Source organism: Anomaloglossus baeobatrachus, unplaced genomic scaffold (genome assembly GCF_048569485.1).
Source record: "Anomaloglossus baeobatrachus isolate aAnoBae1 unplaced genomic scaffold, aAnoBae1.hap1 Scaffold_245, whole genome shotgun sequence".
NCBI lineage: Eukaryota > Metazoa > Chordata > Amphibia > Anura > Aromobatidae > Anomaloglossus > Anomaloglossus baeobatrachus.
This window is the reverse complement of record NW_027442066.1, coordinates 349,511-370,401: the sequence shown is the minus strand read 5'-3', so window position 1 is coordinate 370,401 and position 20,891 is coordinate 349,511. Positions and strand designations below refer to the sequence as shown.

Here is a 20,891-nt window from a genome sequence, read left to right as displayed (position 1 = left end):
TTTGCTACCTACCCCGGTGTCATCCTGGGGACGGTTAATTATGGCGTATTTTTGAATGTGCTTGATGCAAATCAAAACATCCTGTTTGCAACTAGGGCCCAAGTGCTGCCACTGATGGGGTGGGTGTCTGTGTGGCCCAATTTTTGGAAAAAAGGGAGACTCCGCTTGGAGTAACCCTTGCTTGCTGTGTTTTTAAAAGAAGCCAAGATGAACAGAGCTGGGATCAGGAAAGACTTTGCTACCTACCCCGGTGTCATCCTGGGGACGGTTAAGAATAGCGTATTTTTGAATGTGCTTGATGCAAATGTAGCTGTGAAGTGTACAACTGGGGCACAACTGCTGCCACTGAAGGGGTGGGTGTGTGTGGGGCCCAATTTTTGGAAAAAAGGGAGACTCCGCTTGGAGTAACCCTTGCTTGCTGTGTTTTTAAAAGAAGCCAAGATGAACAGAGCTGGGATCAGGAAAGACTTTGCTACCTACCCCGGTGTCATCCTGGGGACGGTTAATTATGGCGTATTTTTGAATGTGCTTGATGCAAATCAAAACATCCTGTTTGCAACTAGGGCCCAAGTGCTGCCACTGATGGGGTGGGTGTCTGTGTGGCCCAATTTTTGGAAAAAAGGGAGACTCCGCTTGGAGTAACCCTTGCTTGCTGTGTTTTTAAAAGAAGCCAAGATGAACAGAGCTGGAGTAACCCTTGCTTGCTGTGTTTTTAAAAGAAGCCAAGATGAACAGAGCTGGGATCAGGAAAGACTTTGCTACCTACCCCGGTGTCATCCTGGGGACGGTTAATTATGGCGTATTTTTGAATGTGCTTGATGCAAATCAAAACATCCTGTTTGCAACTAGGGCCCAAGTGCTGCCACTGATGGGGTGGGTGTCTGTGTGGCCCAATTTTTGGAAAAAAGGGAGACTCCGCTTGGAGTAACCCTTGCTTGCTGTGTTTTTAAAAGAAGCCAAGATGAACAGAGCTGGGATCAGGAAAGACTTTGCTACCTACCCCGGTGTCATCCTGGGGACGGTTAATTATGGCGTATTTTTGAATGTGCTTGATGCAAATCAAAACATCCTGTTTGCAACTAGGGCCCAAGTGCTGCCACTGATGGGGTGGGTGTCTGTGTGGCCCAATTTTTGGAAAAAAGGGAGACTCCGCTTGGAGTAACCCTTGCTTGCTGTGTTTTTAAAAGAAGCCAAGATGAACAAGTCATGGTCAGCAAAAACTTTATCTACCTACCCCGGTGTCATCCTGGGGACGGATAAGAATGGCGTATTTTTGAATGTGCTTGAAGCCAAGATGAACAGAGCTGGGATCAGGAAAGACTTTGCTACCTACCCCGGTGTCATCCTGGGGACGGTTAAGAATAGCGTATTTTTGAATGTGCTTGATGCAAATGTAGCTGTGAAGTGTACAACTGGGGCACAACTGCTGCCACTGAATGGGTGGGTGTGTGTGGGGCCCAATTTTTGGAAAAAAGGGAGACTCCGCTTGGAGTCACCTTGCGGTGTTTTACATGATTTTAGAATGGCGTGCCATGCCTATATCTGTGTGTCCTCCTCTTTTTCCTTGTCCAGCTGTTTTGTTTTCGCATGAGTATATGTCCTTGTCACTTTCCCATGTGTTTGTGTTGTGTTGTGAGTTGTTTGTCACCTTTTGGACACCTTTGAGGGTGTTTTCTAGGTGTTTTACTGTGTTTGTGATTGCCTGCCATTGTTTCCTATTGGCTCGAGTTCGGTTCGTCGAACGTTCGACGAGCCGAACTCGAACGGGAGCTCCGTTCGGCGAACCGACCTCGAGCCGAACCGGGACCGGTTCGCTCATCTCTACTCCTGGACATAGCATTCGAATTACCAGGTCCCTGAAGGCTGAAATGCGTAGTGGCCGGAAATCATGAACAATTACAATGGGCGTATGTGCTGTAGATCCTGCGTCAGTTGTAGCTTGGAACTTTGTCTTTTCACGGATTTGCCCGTCTCTCATGGTGTTGGGCTATTTTCGGATCAAAATGGTGTGTCCCTCCTTGGCCCGTATCATGGGTTATTTCAGGGGCAAATTTAACTCTCTTAGCACTTTTCTCCTTAATTGTGGCCGTTGAATTGTTGGGTCAAGGTCTATCCAACCAGCATATTTGTTGTTTTTCAGACAATTTAGGGCTCGTGCATAGTAATAATAACACAGGTTTCCAAGGGTAAAAATTTTTGAAAGATGTGATTTTTTTCATACTTTTGATCATTGGACTCAGTAAAAATATTGAAAAAATATCATCACGTACAGTTTTTTCACAAACACTGATTCTATAGGTGTTAGGGCCAGGTGGACGGGCAGACCCAGGAGGTGGATCCACTGGGCCGAACACCTTAATGAAGGCAAGGGGTCCGGTAGCCGGAGCACTACGGGTAGCAGGACAGTCCGTGCAAAAGAGTGGAATGGAGAAGTCCCTGGGACCACGGAGTCACTGATGGTAGTCCGGGTGACGGAGCTCAGGTTCGGAGGCCGAGATGTCAGGCAGAGTCCGGAACCGATGGAGCGAGAGGACGGGTCACCACAGGGATCAGAGATGGTACGGACTGATGGGATGGCAGATAGTCAGCGTTCGGGGTTCGGGAATCGGCAGGACCGGATGGCGAGGCAGGAGCGGCTCTAGAAGAGAGATAGGTAAGTATATCACAGAGACACAAGGAGACCTGACTCCTAGCTTAGGAAACACGAAGAACAGGCCCCGCCCACTTGGACATTAAACCCCTTTATACCCTGTACCTGTGTGTTCAATTTCCTGTCAGTGGACGCTGGCCCTTTAAGAGAGGGTCAATGACCGCGCGCGCGCCCTAATGCGCATGCGCGAGGCCCGGGTGCCAGAAGCCAGGGCAGGGAGCGGTGTATAGGAAGCAGGGGAGCCGGCCTGGAGCAGGGCTGCCGACGGGCGCCGGGAGTGGGGACCGGGCCGCCTGGGGACCGCAGGTGGTGGAGGCTGGAGACCGTGGAGCGGGGGATGTCTGCCAGAGGAGCCGGGGAGCGAAGCAGGGAAGCCGGGGAGCGTGGCAGGTGAGCCGGGGGGCAGAGCAGGGGACCCGGAGAGCGTGACAATAGGTTTCCAAAAGGTTAGAATTCTGAAAAGATTCCCTCCATACTTTTCTGAAGATGGTGCTCTAGTGTATTCAAGCGATGTTCCTGTGCTGATGGAAAATGTAACATTAAGTACAATGTGAGCGAGTGGAGACACGTCATTGTTTCATCCAAAAAGTCTGAAAGCTGTGCTACTGCTCAATGGCAGTAAGTATTCTTCAGTGTGTGTAGGGCATGTGTCGCGGGCAGAGGGGCCACGCACGCTACGCTCGGGTTCGGGGACTTCTGCTGCTGCTGCTGCTCGGTGGCTCGAGCGGAGGGCCAGATCCGGGGACTCGAGCAGCGCTCCTCGCCCACGAGTGAAAAGGGGGTGGTTTGTTTGGGGAGATAGTTAGTGACGTCACCCACAGGTCGTGGTGATAATGGGCACCACCACTGCTGGTGACGGGGATCCCGGGAGCGATGGCAGGGAGCAGCTAGGATGTTGGTTCCCCCTCCGTGGGTAGGGGTTGGTGATCCCGGGGCCCGGTGGCGGTACGGGGAGGCTGGATGGCTGGGGTGTACGTACCGAGGGAGCCCGTTTGCCCGCAGGCGCTGGCCCTTGGATCTCTAGCCTATGGCGGTGGCTTTTTATCCTCACGGTGTGGACGGTTGCCTTCTGTCGGGTCTTGGGTGTTAGGGAACCCCTGGGATTCCGGTCACTCTCGGATTTGACCATTGTCGGCGGCTCCTAGCCTGGTCAGGGTCCAATGGCCCTGCCTTTGTGCTTGGTACAGATCCGCTCACCGGTTCAGTTCCCTTCGGGTCACCGCCCGTCCCCGATCCTACGGTTCAGCTGACTTGTACCACCTCCTGCAGACGGCCACCACCGTCTGCCGACCTTGCTGACAGTGCCTGGGCTCCTACCCAGACACTAACAGTTTCTGTCCTCTCACTTTCCACTACAAAACTAAACTAACTGCTTTTTCCCGCCTCCAGGCCTGTGAACTCCTCGGTGGGTGGGGCCAACCGCCTGGCTCCGCCCCACCTGGTGTGGACATCAGACCCTGGAGGAGGCAACAAGGATTTTGTGTGACTGTTGTAGACTATCCAGGGGAGGGGGTGTGTGTGATTTTGTGTTTGTGACTACCTGGCTAGTCCAGGGCGTCACACATGCTATGCACTTGGAAGAAAGCTGTGAGAATTTAGACTTTATTCTCAAGAAACTTAACTACAAGGAGCATGGATGGTCAATATGTGGTGGTCTAAAAATGTTCTCATTGCTTCTTGGGCAGCAAGGAGGATATATTAAATACCCATGCTGTTCTGCCTCATGGCAGCCTGCTAATAGTCATTCATTAAAATTTCTGTTACAACCCCTAGAGGTCATTGTTATTCTTTTGAATTGCTGAGTTTCCCTTTAAGCTAAATGTATTCTGGGTAAGGAATGCCTCCCTGAGCTGAGAAGAAGCCTGCAGCCATTTTCTCTTTGGATTTGTCAGGAAAGGACATGCCGACTTACCTCTCTGTACATTCACCCCTGCCTAGTGTAATCCGGTGAGCAAAGCAAATTACATGTGTTAGTGATAGAATCCTAGATGGAAGAGTGTAGTAAATGCATTGTACATTGTACTTCTACACCTTTAGTGTCATCCCTGTCTTGTTTGTCTAGATAAGATTTCTATGTATTGCAGATGCAGTGACCTTTCACCTACATTCTCGTAAGAACTGCATCTCATGTACTGTTATGCTATGTTAACTCTGTATTAACACTGTACTGACTGTAATCATTTTCTTGTTATAGTTTTTACCCGTATAAAACAGTATCTTGGATATACCGTATTCTGTCTTCAACTGCATCTTGGATATTCCTATATTCACTGTATATTCCATGTATACTGCAATCAAGTTCACGTTACCAGCTAATAAATCAAGGCTATTGAACTCCACAGTCTGTTTATTTGAAATGTGAACTAGGGTTTAGCTGTATGCTAGAGATTCACAGCATTACGTAAAAGAAGGCAGAACACATGCTTTTTGTGTGAATTGGAAAGCCAGGTTAGGACTCTTCACTGGAGCAAAAAAAATTGGCCAACAAGAACATCTTTGTAACCGGGACTCAAGAACATTGTTGCATAAAGCTTAGTTGATCCCACCTAAAGTTCTCTTGCCACCACTCCACTGTAAGCTTGGACTGATGAAGCTGTTTGTGAAAGCGCTACTGAAAGAAGGAGAGATGTTTAAGTACCTGTGTACCAAGTTTCAGGGACTGTCAGAATCAAGTCTGAAGGAAGGTGTGATGCCCTGGCAAAACCAGGTAGTTACAGATAGGCCCCCGCACAACACCTTTCCTCACTTAGGAAACACACAGCCGACCTGAAACCCTAGTCACCTAGGACCCTGAAGCCAGGACCGAAAACAGCGGCCTAGCTAATTAAATGATTGAGGGCAGGATTATAGGTCCTATCCCACCTAAAGTCCCTCAAAGAAGACAACAGCCCACTGATAGGGATAAGGCCACCGCCAGGGCCCTTAGATCCCACGGGCCAGCGCCTGCGGGCACGGCTCCTTAGGCCATATCCAGCCGGGAGCGGACTCCTGAGTTCCAGACCAGGCAGTCCACCATACACAAAAACAAGTGCAGAGTAAAGGACAGCGACCACCAGCCTGGGTGGGGGACCTGAATGCAACCGGCCGGGGCGGCAGGCCACCAGCACCTTTGGTTTACCGAAAGACTCGTGTGATTCATTTACTGTGAGTAACCAAACATCCCCCTGCTTGCTCAGGCGCGCCGGCCCTTGCCATCACCATACCCTGCACAAAGACACTGGGCCCCGGGGCAATCATCCCTACACACGGAGGGGTTAACATCCAGCTGCCACTACATCTCTCCCGGGTATCCCATAACGGCAGCGGTGGTGTCCCACCTCACCACACACCGTTGGTGGCGTCACAAACTTAATACGGCCTAGCCCATACATCTACATTCCTCCTTTTATTCGACATGTCCGCGAGACCCCCGGGTCGAGCCACTCTCTTAGAAGGTCTGGATCCGACCAACGGCGGCTGCTGGCACAGGGGCAGCACAAAAGCATTTTTGTGGGTTCGGATATTCAGAAACCCATGAATGAAGGATGACGTGTTTTAAACAATAATGAAAACTGTTGAAAAAAGGGCTTGGGACTCTTTGAAAGAAGCAATAAATACGTTTCTAGGTAACAACAAAGAATCAAAATTTAAGTCCATCGTGGAGAACATGCTGAAACGTTTCAAAGCCTTGGGTTGTCTAATGAATTTGAAGTTACATTTTTTACATTCCTATTTGGACTACTTGTCTGAAAACCTTGGTGCTGGTGGGAAGAACAAGAAGGTTTTCATCGGAATATCAAGGAGATGGAACGACGATACCAAAGTAAATGAAACGTGAACATGATTGCCGGATGCTTCACAGAGAAGATCCACAGGCCTTCTATAAGAGAAAAGGGGGATCTAGAGAAAAGGAAAAAGTGCAAGAATAAATTTCTAATAAAGTTGCAGAATGACTGTACAATAAATAAATGTATTTTATATATAAAATTGTGAATATTTTTGGTTACAATAAGTATTTTTCTTGTTCATGTCACTTGTATGTAACTTCACACATGGATTGTACAAAATCAATATTTGATGGTTAAAAAAAAATATTTATTTTTTTTTTTAAATCAGGACATTAGAAAACATAATAATCAGTCACTGGATTTGAAGTTTCATAAACCAAAATTTTACATAGCTGTGTAATTTGTCGGGCACCCACCGACAATAGAATAGCGCCAGATTTAGGAAGCTGGCTGAGGTCTGCAAAGTCTGTAGCCAGGTGACAAAATTGTCCAACCTGGGTTTCTTCCTTAAGTAGTCTCTGGTATGATGATATGGTATAATCCTGGCAGCCGGAGTCGAAATCCCTAGATTGCGGTTATGATCTCCAATCGGAATTGGAGCCCCTAGATTGAAGCCATGTAGCCAAGTGATCCTCTAGTTGAAGCCAAAGTCCCTAGACCGAGTCCACAAGGCATCCTGGTTCTGATCCCCTAGCCAGCTCCTAAGAGCTTAGACTAGATCATGCAACATCCATCAACAACCTGGTGACTCCAAGAAGTCCCCTTTTATAGCCATAACCTTCCCTTAGGATATACTGTGCCCTTATCAGATTGGTTGTACAAGGTTGCTTCTCTTATTGGATGGATTTCAAGCTGCATGGATAATGTTCATTTAAATGATGTGGATAGAAAGACTGAAGATATCTACATGTAGTCTGAAATCCATCATGAATCAATACTATTTTACACAGTCATAAGCAGCCCATGGGCATTCACCTGCATTCAAACCAATAACAGCTCATAGACCAGACAATCCATCTACCACTGGACCAAAGACAGGAAGTTAAATCCACTGCCTGCGGTAACCAACTTAATCCTATAGGCTACTCACACAACAAACCCAACAGAAAGGAAAAAAACATGGCTTCGATTATCCATCCAATGAAAACGCATAACCATTGTGAGCCATTGGACAATGCAATTGGACACTTGGTGACATGGTGCACGGCCCAATGAATCAAGTCTTTACTTCATATTCACGGTTTAAGCCCTTGGGTTCTAATGTGCCCAGAGTACATATCCAGAAAGATTCTCTTTCTTTGAGCTAAACACAAGTCAACAATACATTGTAAGCAGATTCTATTACCAGTCCCACACCATTTTGTGACGCATAATCACACAGTGATCCAATTAAGATTCCAAGTCATCGAACATGTCCAAGCCATACGCAGAGGAGGCAATAGAATTAGGAAGCTCAAAGAAAGGGAATCTTTCTGGATATATACTCTGGGCACATTGGAACCCAAAGGCTTAAACCATGAATATGAAGTACAGACTTGATTCATTGGGCCATGCATGGACATAATGGACATAATTCTAATAGGCAGGACAGGTAATAAGGAGCACAAGTTATATGCTAAAATGTGTTGTGTGACAAGACAGACACAGGAAAGGACATGATAACAGGTGTAGGGACCAACAAGGTGAGACAAGGGGTATCAGGATAGGGTCAAGTAGGTATGAATGTAGTAATGGGGCAGGCATAGAGAATTGTATGTGAATGTGAATTACAATAAATCACTAAGGAAAGGAATATGTGAGTGTGTGCCTAATGTAAACTAATATTGTACTGGCAAAATTATAGATGGAAAGGGAGAAGGGGAGGGGGGAGAGAGGAGGCTGTAATTGACTACAAGGGTATGAGTTATGAGTGATCATAGGGATAGTGTTACATAAGTGGAAATACCTATGGAGGACCGGATGTGTAAGCGCATACCTTATACAAACCTATAGAGTGCTGATGGGTGAGAGTGTGATGTTAGATATAAGACATCCTATAGTGAATAGTGAGCCGTAATCAAGTGCAACAGGGATATTTCACGTGACTATGGGAACCTGGAAGGTAAAGAAAGGGGAGAAAAAACTGTTAGACAAGGTAATCAGACATAATGTAACCAGTTGATCAGACATGATCACCTGGTTTGAGACCCCCTGCCTTACACTATATAGATATCATGTTCATTCCCCATCTATCTTGCTCAGGAGAGCATCTCCCTCCCCCGGCACCAAGAGCAGCTCATACTGAATTGTTACATTGACTAGTAACACTGCACACAGAAATGCACCTTAATATTCCACTGTTAACCCTTTCCTCCCAGCAGTAACACACAACTCCTCACCTTGATATCATGGTGATTTATGGTCAGAATGACTTCAATGCGATCAGTGATTTCTATTCTAGCTCTGCTCACATAGATTTTATATCCACACTCAACTATAGGCCGTTCTTCATATTTTGGGGGCTTTTAGTCAGATATACTAGTTTGTGCCTGTATAGTATTGGTGTAGATGGGAGTGTAGGGCATGGGTTACATGGCACTGTGGTGGAATACTGATGGGAGGTATTGGTGCTGTGTTTGATGCTTCTACTGGGTATTTTCCTACAAATACTGGAACAGCTCACTGCTTAGAATGATCCTTCCCAGCTCTATAATATATTATATATACCCCACAATGCAGGCTCACACACACATTTGTCTCAAGTGTGTTGTAGGGACACAGATACAGTCTTGGTCATGTGACTAAAGGCTACTTTACACACTGCGATATCGGTCCCGATATCGCTAGTGTGGGTACCTGCCCCCATCTGTTGCGCGACACGGGCAAATCGTTGCCCATGCCGCACAACACCGACCAGACCCGTCACACATACTTACCTGCCCGGCGACGTCGCTGTGTCCGGCGAACCGCCTCCTTTCTAAGGGGGCGGTCCGTGCGGCGTCACAGCGACGTCACTGAGCGACGGCCCAATAGCAGCGGAGGGGCGGAGATGAGTGGCCGGAACATCCCGCCCACCTCCTTCCTTCCTCATAGCGGCTGGGAGGCAGGTAAGGAGAGGTTCCTCGTTTCTGCGGTGTCACACGGAGCGATGTGTGCTACCGCAGGAGCGACGAACTACATCGTTACTGCTGCAGTAACGATAATCGAGAATGGAGACCCATGTCACCGATGAGCGATTTTGCACGTTTTTGCAACGATGCAAAATCGCTCATCGGTATCACACGCAGCAACATCGCTAATGCGGCCGGATGTGCGTCACAAATTCCGTGACCCCAACGACTCCGCATTAGCGATGTCGCAGCGTGTAAAGCCCCCTTTAGTGGGAGTGGTGTACAGGGTCTTAGCAGTAAAGAGTATTCCATATTTCTGCCAGATACCCACAGAGATATTGAAATCTGAAAAAAGAGACTTCTGCTCATTGAAGGTAAGAACTACTCACATAGCGTTCAACTCCACAGCAAACGAGTGCTCTAGCACTGGCATCTCAGCAGGAATATTCCCCTACTACACATGTGTGTCTAGGTCACTGTGACAGTTTACAGGACATAACTCAGGGCACCTAGACAGAAGGCAGAGGGACTACTTTCTATTTCTGGTGTAGAGCATATATATATATTTATACTATTACATGGGACACATGTACCTTGTATTACCATTATTCGCTGTATATGAACCCCTTTTCTCCGGGCATTATTTGTCTATAGCATTTTTCACGAACCTGAGGCAACTGAGAACCCTTCAGTGAAGGAATTCCACTAACCCTCACAATACCTACCAGGGGCCTCCCTGCAGTAACTCAGGTAGTTGTACCCATTCTCTTTCCGCATTCTATGTGTTCTTCTTCTTTCTTCTTTTTTTTCTTTTTTCTTCTTTTTATTTCTATCATGTAGTTCAGGGGTTTATAGATATATGTCCTGCATCTCATATTTCCTTTAGTGGTGCTTCTTACCCATTCTCATATCATTTACCCTAGTATTTCATGATCCTGAGGCGACTGAGAACCCTTTAATAAAGGAATCCTTTTTCACCTGAATTGTCAAGTGATACTTACCAGTGACTATCACGTAATGTTACAGGTAGTTCCATTTTCTTCCTCTTCTTTCTCTCCTTTCTTCTTTGTCACACGGTCCATTGTGTTATAGCCCACGTGTCATGATAACACTTGTACCATCTTTTCATTTAGATTCCACCTACAATTATTTACCGATTCCAGTTCTGGAATAGGCTTTCATCATCTACTCACTAGAATTCTCAAGTTCATAAGGTACTGAGACATATACATGTTCACACCATTATAAAGAACAAAGTATAAACATTGAGGTTTTTCTCACACCCATGTTCCTGTGTTCTTTGATATGATATGTGTTCATTTCCTTCACTATATAGGATTGCAAGTTTTCCATTTGTACCTTAATGGCAATGACGCTATACAATTGAACACATATCATCCTGTTATCCATATAGGTGTGTATTTACCTGCTTGACTATTTTTGGTTGTTTGATCCAGAATGTTTCTCCAGATAGGTCATGTGGAAATTTTCTTTCCTCAGTACAAATGTTTTCACTATGGCTTTGGAAAATTTTTTTGTATGTGCATCATGGTCATTTGACCCATTGTACTCTCAAGTAGCAATATATTGTACTGTTATGTTGTACTATGTACTAATTACGTGTTTATATGGTTTTGTAACCCTTTATGATCTTAGATAACTTTATCCTTGATAAAGACCTAAAAACAAGCTCGAAACGTTGGATGAATTATCCTTTTGCACAAATAAAGAATTTTCAGCATTCTAAGAGTTCTTTTCTTACGTTATTGATCACTATAGTGTGCCAGAGCTATTTCTATTGAATTGACTCTTATTTTTTCTGAGCACCTGCTATATACACAGTGAGCCAGACATATTCAATTTTCATTCAGAAGGCAGAGGGAAGCCTTAGCAGCTGAGCCTATATCTTGGCTTGTGAGCATTAGAACAGGCCGGCGATTACAGGGTAACATGAAAAATGTCCAGCTTGCATTATGACTAGAACATGACAATATCCTTTTAAGTACTAACCTATGATGCGTTCCTAAGTAGTTGATGTTATATGTTCTACATTTCATTTTCTGCATACTTTACAAGTAGTAGAATTTGCTTTGATATAGGCAACTGGATTTTCACAATGAAAAGGCAAAGGATAACGCCCGAAAAAGACGCCATACATTATGTCAGTGCCATCACTGACAAACCTGGATTGACCATGAAATACATCAATCCCCTTAAAGGTGAGTTAAAACAAGTTTTAACTAAATTGCCTTAATATTGTCATGCATTAGAATGACTGTCTTAGGTAATGATAAATATTTTCTACAGGAAGAGGAGTGTTTGCTGAAACTGAAATCGAAAAAGGGAGTTTTGTTGCAGAATATCGAGGTGAGCTCACGTATGCACTTACGATGGTAGACAACTACTCGAGATTTATGGTTGTGGTACAAGTCAAAGATCTAATGGCCCATACTGCAGCGAAGGTCTTCCAAGCACACTTATGCAGACCTCATGGCTACTCAGAGAGAGTCCTCACAGATCAAGGCACTGCCTTTGAAGCGGAAATCTTCAAGTGATTTATAGAGGGTTAACAATACGTTGGGATCACCGGATCTAATCTCCCTTTTTATACACCCTAAAATCTTGTTTGCTTTAGAATAAACAATAACATCATAAAGGTATAAGATGACGCCATTATTAGCGTCACCATACCACTACTCTGCCTTCTAAAACGGTCTCTGCTCAAAACCAAACATGATGCATTGCAGGCGGAGCGCGATGAGTTGCAGCAAGAAACAGTAGTGGGTGTGGGTGATAACACACAGCCCAGCCTCGTCTCATCACAACGTGCAGTGGAGGACTATGACGAGGAGGAGGATGAAGACATGGAGCAAATCTCCGGCCAAATTGAGGATATGACATGCACACCAGTCATATCCTCGGTTCAGCGTGGCTGGCCAGAGGACAGGGTAGATGAAGAGGAGGAGGAGGAGGAGGAGGACAGCATGTTCAGTCAACGTGTTGGTCAGGCTACTGAAGTCCTGGCTGTTAAGAGTCTGGCGCACATGGCTGACTTTATGGTAAGCTGCCTGTCTCGTGACCCTCGCTTTAAGAACATCTTGGCCGACAATCATTACTGGTTGGTAACACTGTTAGACCCACGCTACAAGGAGAACTTTATGTCTCTTATTCCCGAGGCGGAGAGGTCAACCAAAATGCAGCAGTTCCGGAAGGCCATAGTCACGGAAGTAGGCAAAGCATTCCCCTCACAAAACGCTAGCGGCATAGGTCAGGAATCAGTGGACAACCAAGGCGTACAGCCGAGAGAGGCACAAGTCCAATCCGCCAGAGGTAGGGGAACAGTCTTTAAGATGTGGGACAGTTTTCTCAGCCCCTCACGTACCACAGCCCCTGAGGTGCGGGGTAGTGCCACAAGAAATCCTAAGTTTGCCCAGATGCTCAAGGAGTACCTTGCAGATCGAACAACTGTACTCCGACATTCCTCTGTGCCTTACAATTATTGGGTATCCAAGGTGGACACGTGGCATGAATTGGCTCTCTACGCCTTGGAAGTCCTGGCCTGCCCTGCCGCTAGCGTTTTGTCAGAGCGTGTTTTTAGTGCCGCAGGTGGAATCATTACAGATAAACGCACCCGCCTGTCAACTGAAAATGCTGACAGGCTGACTCTGATCAAGATGAACAAGGGTTGGATTGGGCCAGACTTCACCACACCACCAGCAAATGAGAGCGGAATTTAAAGTTTGTAACGGGAATTTGCCATGTACCTCCAGTCACCCATGGGTACACACTTCTGGACTTTGGATAATCGCTGGACTGCTCCTCCTTCTCCTCATGCGCCACCATGATGACCGTTACAAGAGTTAGGCCTTTGTTTCAGGTATACCCCCAGTGGTAAATTTTTTCGCCCATTCTTTGCAGAATGGACATTACAACGACAGGAGACCCGCTCCTTTGCAATGGGAACAATGTTTTGAGGCCCTCATGCACGTCTCTATGCAGGGACAACGTGGAGCCTCCCAATTTTTGGCTGCCCTGCCAAAGGGCTATACTATAATACACCCACTAATAAAGGAATCCTTTTTCACTTGAATTGTCAAGTGATACTTACCAGTGACTATCACGTAATGTTACAGGTAGTTGCATTTTCTTCCTCTTCTTTCTCTCCTTTCTTCTTTGTCACACGGTCCATTGTGTTATAGCCCACGTGTCATGATAACACTTGTACCATCTTTTCATTTAGATTCCACCTACAATTATTTACTGATTCCAGTTCTGAAATAGGCTTTCATGATCTACTCACTAGAATTCTCAAGTGCATAAGGTACTGAGACATATACATGTTCACACCATTATAAAGAACAAAGTATAAACATTGAGGTTTTTCTCACACCCATGTTCCTGTGTTCTTTGATATGATATGTGTTCATTTCCTTCACTATATAGGATTGCAAGTTTTCCATTTGTACCTTAATGGCAATGACGCTATACAATTGAACACATATCATCCTGTTATCCATATAGGTGTGTATTTACCTGCTTGACTATTTTTGGTTGTTTGATCCAGAATGTTTCTCCAGATAGGTCATGTGGAAATTTTCTTTCCTCAGTACAAATGTTTTCACTATGGCTTTGGAAAAATTTTTTGTATGTGCATCATGGTCATTTGACCCATTGTACTCTCAAGTAGCAATATATTGTACTGTTATGTTGTACTATGTACTAATTACGTGTTTATATGGTTTTGTAACCCTTTATGATCTTAGATAACTTTATCCTTGATAAAGACCTAAAAACAAGGTCGAAACGTTGGATGAATTATCCTTTTGCACAAATAAAGAATTTTCAGCATTCCAAGAGTTCTTTTCTTACGTTATTGATCACTATAGTGTGCCAGAGCTATTTTTATTGAATTGACTCTTATTTTTTCTGAGCACCTGCTATATACACAGTGACCCAGACATATTCAAGTTTCATTCAGAAGGCAGAGGGAAGCCTTAGCAGCTGAGCCTATATCTTAGCTTGTGAGCATTAGAACAGGCCGGCGATTACAGGGTAACATGAAAAATGTCCAGCTTGCATTATGACTAGAACATGACAATATCCTTTTAAGTACTAACCTATGATGCGTTCCTAAGCAGTTGATGTTATATGTTCTACATTTCATTTTCTGCATACTTTACAAGTAGTAGAATTTGCTTTGATATAGGCAACTGGATTTTCACAATGAAAAGGCAAAGGATAACGCCCGAAAAAGACGCCATACATTATGTCAGTGCCATCACTGACAAACCTGGATTGACCATGAAATACATCAATCCCCTTAAAGGTGAGTTAAAACAAGTTTTAACTAAATTGCCTTAATATTGTCATGCATTAGAATGACTGTCTTAGGTAATGATAAATATTTTCTACAGGAAGAGGAGTGTTTGCTGAAACTGAAATCGAAAAAGGGAGTTTTGTTGCAGAATATCGAGGCGAGCTCACGTATGCACTTACGATGGTAGACAACTACTCGAGATTTATGGTTGTGGTACAAGTCAAAGATCTAATGGCCCATACTGCAGCGAAGGTCTTCCAAGCACACTTATGCAGACCTCATGGCTACTCAGAGAGAGTCCTCACAGATCAAGGCACAGCCTTTGAAGCGGAAATCTTCAAGGACTTCTGCAGCTTTTACCGATGCAGGAAGATGCGCACTACACCCTACCATGCTCAAACCAATGGTTATCAACCTGCTCAGGACTTTACCCCATATTCCAGATGTGGCCTTACAAGTGATTTATAGAGGGGTAACAATACGTTGGGATCACCGGATCTAATCTCCCTTTTTATACACCCTAAAATCTTGTTTGCTTTAGAATAAACAATAACATCATAAAGGTATAGCAGTACCGTTTCAAAGTTTCGGTGTCCCAAGCAGCATTCCATCAGCCTCTGGAAGGTTCCTGGCAAATTGCACAGCTCGAAGGGCATGCTTTTGAACTCGCAGAGACCCATCGGGGTGGCAAAGGCGGTCTTCTCCCGGTCTGCCTCAGCAACGGACACTTGCCAATAGCGACTAGTGAGATCAAGGGTAGAAAAATAATTTGCAGTTCTCAATGCAGCTAGCTATTCCTCTATACAGGGGAGTGGTGCTGTCCTTCTTCTTTAACAGGACCAACGGAGCTGCCCAGAGGCTACAACTGTCACGGATAACCCCAGCCTCCTTCATGTTGCTCAACATGTCCTTGGTACACTGGTAATGTGCAGGTAGTTTTGGCTTATATCTCTCTTTGATGGGTGGGTGTGCACTTGTGGGGATGTAGTGTTTGACCCCTTTTATTCTTCAAAAGTCTAGCGGATGTTTGCTGAAGACTTGCTCGTATTCTTGCACTAGCCTGTAGACCCCCTTCTTGTGATGTGAAGGTGTGGAGTCAGTGCCTACGTGTAATTCCTTACACCACTCCTATGGCTGACTTGGTGAGCTGTCACTGAATGGGTGGGCTGAAGCAATGGTGGATGCTGCTGTTTGGATAGCATGTGTATCTACTGAGAACAGCTTATCAATGGTGGCAAATCGGAGCAGCTTAATCTCTTGCTCTCCGCAGTTCAACACTCTCATGGGCACTCTTCCCTTCCATATTAATGAATAAAACTATGATGTAAATGTAAATAGCATATAGATACCCCACAAATGCAGATAAAAGTAGGTTATGGGAAAAGGGGGAAGAGAGAAACAGGAAAATAGTGGAATAAAGTATACCTTCCAGGTGGGAGAGGAAATGGCAGCACAGCCAATGGAGGTGAAGCAAGGGGAGCCTGCAACTAAAGAGTTGAGAGCGTTATCACATGGTGACTGAGCCTGATTGTAACGGGAGCATAGAGGTGCCGATCCTGTCTTACCTGCGTTGGTGTAGAAGTGGGTGTCCTGTGGTGGAGTCAGCTATGTGCAGTGGTGGCCGTGGGTTCTTTTATGTGCGACCGTAGTAATAGCTGCGCCCACTTCCTGTATGGGAGTGGAATGCAGTGAGGGTAATGGAACGCACGCCTGCGCATTTGTGTTTAACGTCGCGCATGTGCAGAACGGAGAAAAGGCTGCGCTCACTTCCTAATGAAAGGGAGTGAGACGCATCTGGGAAGGGAAGGGAAAAGATTAGGGTTTGGGGATGATGAAAGGGCTTTCTACGGGCAAGGATGGCAAAGGGTGGCAGTGACGGAAAGTCAGGCAGCCTGTCCTGTCCTGTCCTGTCCGTCCGTCTTTTTGTATCATGAATTGGAAAGACTGCAAGGGGGAGGGGAGGTGCTTGTGTCCAAAAGGAGGAGTTATTCAGATTCATTGCAGTGGGCGGCGGCTGCAAAAAGCACCATTCTTCTTGTTTTTGCTCTGCAAAACAGCCTTTTCAAGGGTTGGCTTGGGTGACAAAATGTCTTCTGTAGGCGTGGGTTTGTCTCCCTCTCCCTAAGATGTGTCCGGTATAGGCCAGGGTGCCACTCAAGGCCGTAACCAATTCGGGTTATAGCTTCTCGGCCTTTTGGCTAAGATCAAGTGTAGTTTCGGAGGACGCTACCTTGGTCGGTACTGGAAGGTGCCTGGGATTGCACGTCTGCCGGCCTTGAGGAAGTGTGTGCGCCTTCTGGTGACACATAGCCCTCTTGTGCCTGGACGGTTCCCAGGCAACGGGAGGCGATCACCTTTGTTATTTTGAAGTCCTACTGATAAACAGAAAAAAAAAAAAAAATTAAATCTGTTCTTATCAGTTTAATATCTGATACGTCCCCTCTCTGGGGACCATATATTAAATGGATTTTTAGAACAAGGAGATGGAAAAAATCTTGCTCTGTCCACTCCACGCATTGACCTGGTATTGCAGTACCTCCAGGACCGGTGCACCCCTTCTTAACCCAGTTTCCAAAAGCAGAACTCAATTCACCTGATTCAAATGAGCCCCATTAGTGAATTGAAAGAAAGCAAAAACTTTATATGCACCTCAATTTGGCCAATTCACTTTTCACACTTTCACCCTTTTTTTTATCTTTCACACCTTTTACTTGCTTTATTGATGCAAAAAGCTGTGCCAAATAGCAAACTCATCTCCACTCAACTTGACCAACTCTGCTATGTCCCGTGCAGTATCTTATTCTCAGTCTTATCTAGATCATTTGCAATTGAATAGAATAGATCCCTTTTGGCTGCTTATGACTGTGTAAAATATGTAGTTTTACTGGGCTGGGATGAGAGAATCCATTGAAGCATGGTGTAGGGATTGTGGTTCCTGTGTGCTAAGAAGAGAGGCTGGCACCAGCCAGAAAGCCCCATTGCAGCCAATAATCACTTAATAACTTTTTCAACTTGTCATCATATGGGAGGCCTTCCATTCCTTGTAGTAGTCTAGTTGCCCACCTTTGAACTGACTCTAACTTCTGAATGTCCTTTTTAAAATGTGGAGCCCAAAACTGGTTCCCATATTCCAGATGTAGCCTTACAAGTGATTTATAGAGGTGTAACAATACGTTGGGATCACGGGATCTAATCTCCCTTTTTATACACCCTAAAATCTTGTCCCAAGCAGCATTCCATCAGCCTCTGGAAGGTTCCTGGCGCATTGCACAGCTCGAAGGGCATGCTTTTGAACTCGCAGAGACCCATAGGGGTGGCGAAGGCGGTCTTCTCCCGGTCTGCCTCAGCAACGGACACTTGCCAATAGTGACTAGTGAGATCAAGGGTAGAAAAATAATTTGCAGTTCTCAATGCAGCTAGCAATTCCTCAATACGGGGAGTGGTGCCGTCCTTCTTTTTTAACAGGATCAACAGAGCTGCCCAAAGGCTACAACTGTCACGGATAACCCCAGCCGCCTTCATGTTGCTCAACATGTCCTTGGTACACTGGCAATGTGAAGGTGGTATTGGCTTATAGCTCTCTTTGATGGGTGGGTGTGCACCTGTGGGGATGTGGTGTTGGACCCCTTTTATTCCCCCAAAATCTAGCGGGCTTCCCACCGGTAACCCGCTCCCCAGCTTGGATGGATGCTGAGGGAGCCCCTTTTGCCCGCAGGCTCTGGCCCTGGGAACTGTAGCCTTGGCGGTGACTGTGCTTCCCTCTACGGTGTGAGCTGTTGCCTTCAATCGGGTCTTGACTGCTGGGAAACCCTGGAGGTTCCTGTCGCTAACGGATTTGACCGGTTTTACGGCGACTCCTAGCCTGGTCGGGGTCCGTAGGCCCTGCCGGATGGTGCTGGCTTCTCTTCACTCCCCGATCTGGTACCGGCGGGCCACCGCCCATCCCCGGTCCGTACGGTTCACTCCAATCAGCCTCTCCTGCAGAAGGTCACCACCGTCTGCCAACCTTGCTGAGTGCCCGGGCCACACACCCGGACACGGTCAGTCTCCTCTCCTCTTCACTTCTCTAACTCCAAAACTGATCTCTAATCTGACTCCTTTTCCCGCCTCCAGGACTGTGAACTCCTCGGTGGGTGGGATCAACCGCCTGGCCCACCCCCTGGTGTGGACATCAGCCCCTGGAGGAAGGCAACTAGGATTTGTGTTTAGCTTCGGTGTGCCTAGCCGGAGTGTAGAGTGTGTTGGTGTAGTACCTGTGACGACCTGGCTTGTCCAGGGCGCCACATTCCCCTATAGTAAAATGCAGACCGTCCGCGGGCTGCCCGTCCATCACCGGTTTTATTTTCACAACTGAAAAAGAATAAAACGGTAAAACATGTAAAAGCATCATAAACATTTTACAACGGTACAGCTTCCGCTCTTCTCCCACCCAAACAACCTGGCCCTGATGCTGCCCCTAAGAAGCGGGCAGCACCCCTTGACCCCAGTCCAGCACCAAGTTGCCCGAGCGGGTTCTGTCTCTTTCAGGGGGCCCACGTCCAAGGGGACCCCTGAACCCCCGGAGGATCGCCACCGGTTACGGTAGTGGCGGGCCTAGGCCATCCCTTTCCTCCAGGCCCATCCTCCCAAATCAGCCTCTCCGGAGGCGGTAACGGTGTCAAGCCAACAAACATTTTTATTTACATTGCACTAAGTTTGTGGTTGCCCTGCAAGTTCTCGGGCTTGTCCGTAAGCAGTTCCTTACGCAATGGTTGCACAGTCCCTACGGGGACAACAGTTGCCGGCAACGGCCGGTTTAATCACGGTTCAATCAGGTAAACTTCTTTGGTTGATCATCTTTACTTATCATTTAAAACTTTCAAACTGGTACACTCAACACATAAAGCCCCCCCCTTTTAAAGAGTAGTTTCCCTGTACCTAAGTGGGGGTCTACCTAGGTTGGGGCGAGTGGACCTTCGGGGTCCGGTGTCAGTGGTGACAGGCAGTGGGGCAGAGGGAACAGTCAGTTCCTCCTCCCTGCTATCATGTGGGGCAGGCGGAGGCGTAGGAGAGCTGGGTACAGGTACCTCCCTGGGCACTGGCTCGCGGTTAACCGTTTCCATCATTTCTTCATCCACGGGTTGTGGGAACAGTATCACTGGAAGGATCACCGCACCGTTCTGTGTAGGCCAGTCTGCTGGAAAATCACCCATCATGGTGTGGATTACCTCTTTTTCCTTCTCCACTGGACTGGGAACTGGAGCCTCATCCGCTACTCTCAATGCTGGTGGGCACTTCTTCAGGTGGTCTCGGGAAACCGTGGCCAAAGTCCCCCCCTGGTCACGGCTGATCTGGTAGGCCTTCCCATTCTCCCATCCTGTGGGCTGGACTACATACGGGTTTTTTTCCCATTGATCATCCAGCTTGTGGGCCCTTCTTTTCCGCTTCAGCACTACATCCCCAGGTTGGAAGGAACCGGCAGGCGCCTTCTTGTTGAAGCACTGCTCCTGTTGTCCCCGACTCCGGCACAAGTTCTTTTCAACATACTCCTGGACCTGTCGGTACTGTGTCCTCCGCCGAGTGTCCCATTCAGCTGTCGACAGGAGTGCTTCTGAAGCTTCCAAGCCCATTTCCAGATCCACTGGTAGCCGGCCGGGACGAGCTCTCATCAGGTATGCTGGAGTGCATTTCGTAGAGCTGGAAGGGATGTTGTTGTACATATCGACCAGGTCAGGTAGCTTCTCCAGCCACAGGTTCCGCTCTTCCAGTGGTAACGTCTTGAGGAGGCCCAGGACCAAGTGGTTCATCTTTTCACAAATGCCATTGGTTTGGGCGTGGTAAGGCGTGGTCCGGATTTTCTTGCAGCCGTACAACTGGCAGAATTCCTGGAATACCTCTGCTTCAAAGGCCGGACCCTGGTCGGTAAGCACCCTCTCCGGGTACCAATGCGGTCAACAGAAATAAGCCTGGAAAGCCTTAGCAGCGGTGCGGCCGGTTAAGTCCTTAACTGGGACAACCACCAGGAACCTCGAGTAGTGGTCTACGATGGTCAGAGCGTAGGTGTACCCACTTCGGCTGGGGGTGAGCTT

At 46.7% G+C, this 20,891-nt stretch overlaps 1 pseudogene; it reads left to right on the top strand.

The window, feature by feature from the left end:
* The first annotated feature begins 17,172 nt into the window (after nt 1-17,172).
* On the top strand, nt 17,173-17,381 carry LOC142262386 (U2 spliceosomal RNA; annotated as a pseudogene).
* Nucleotides 17,382-20,891: the final 3,510 nt, after the last annotated feature.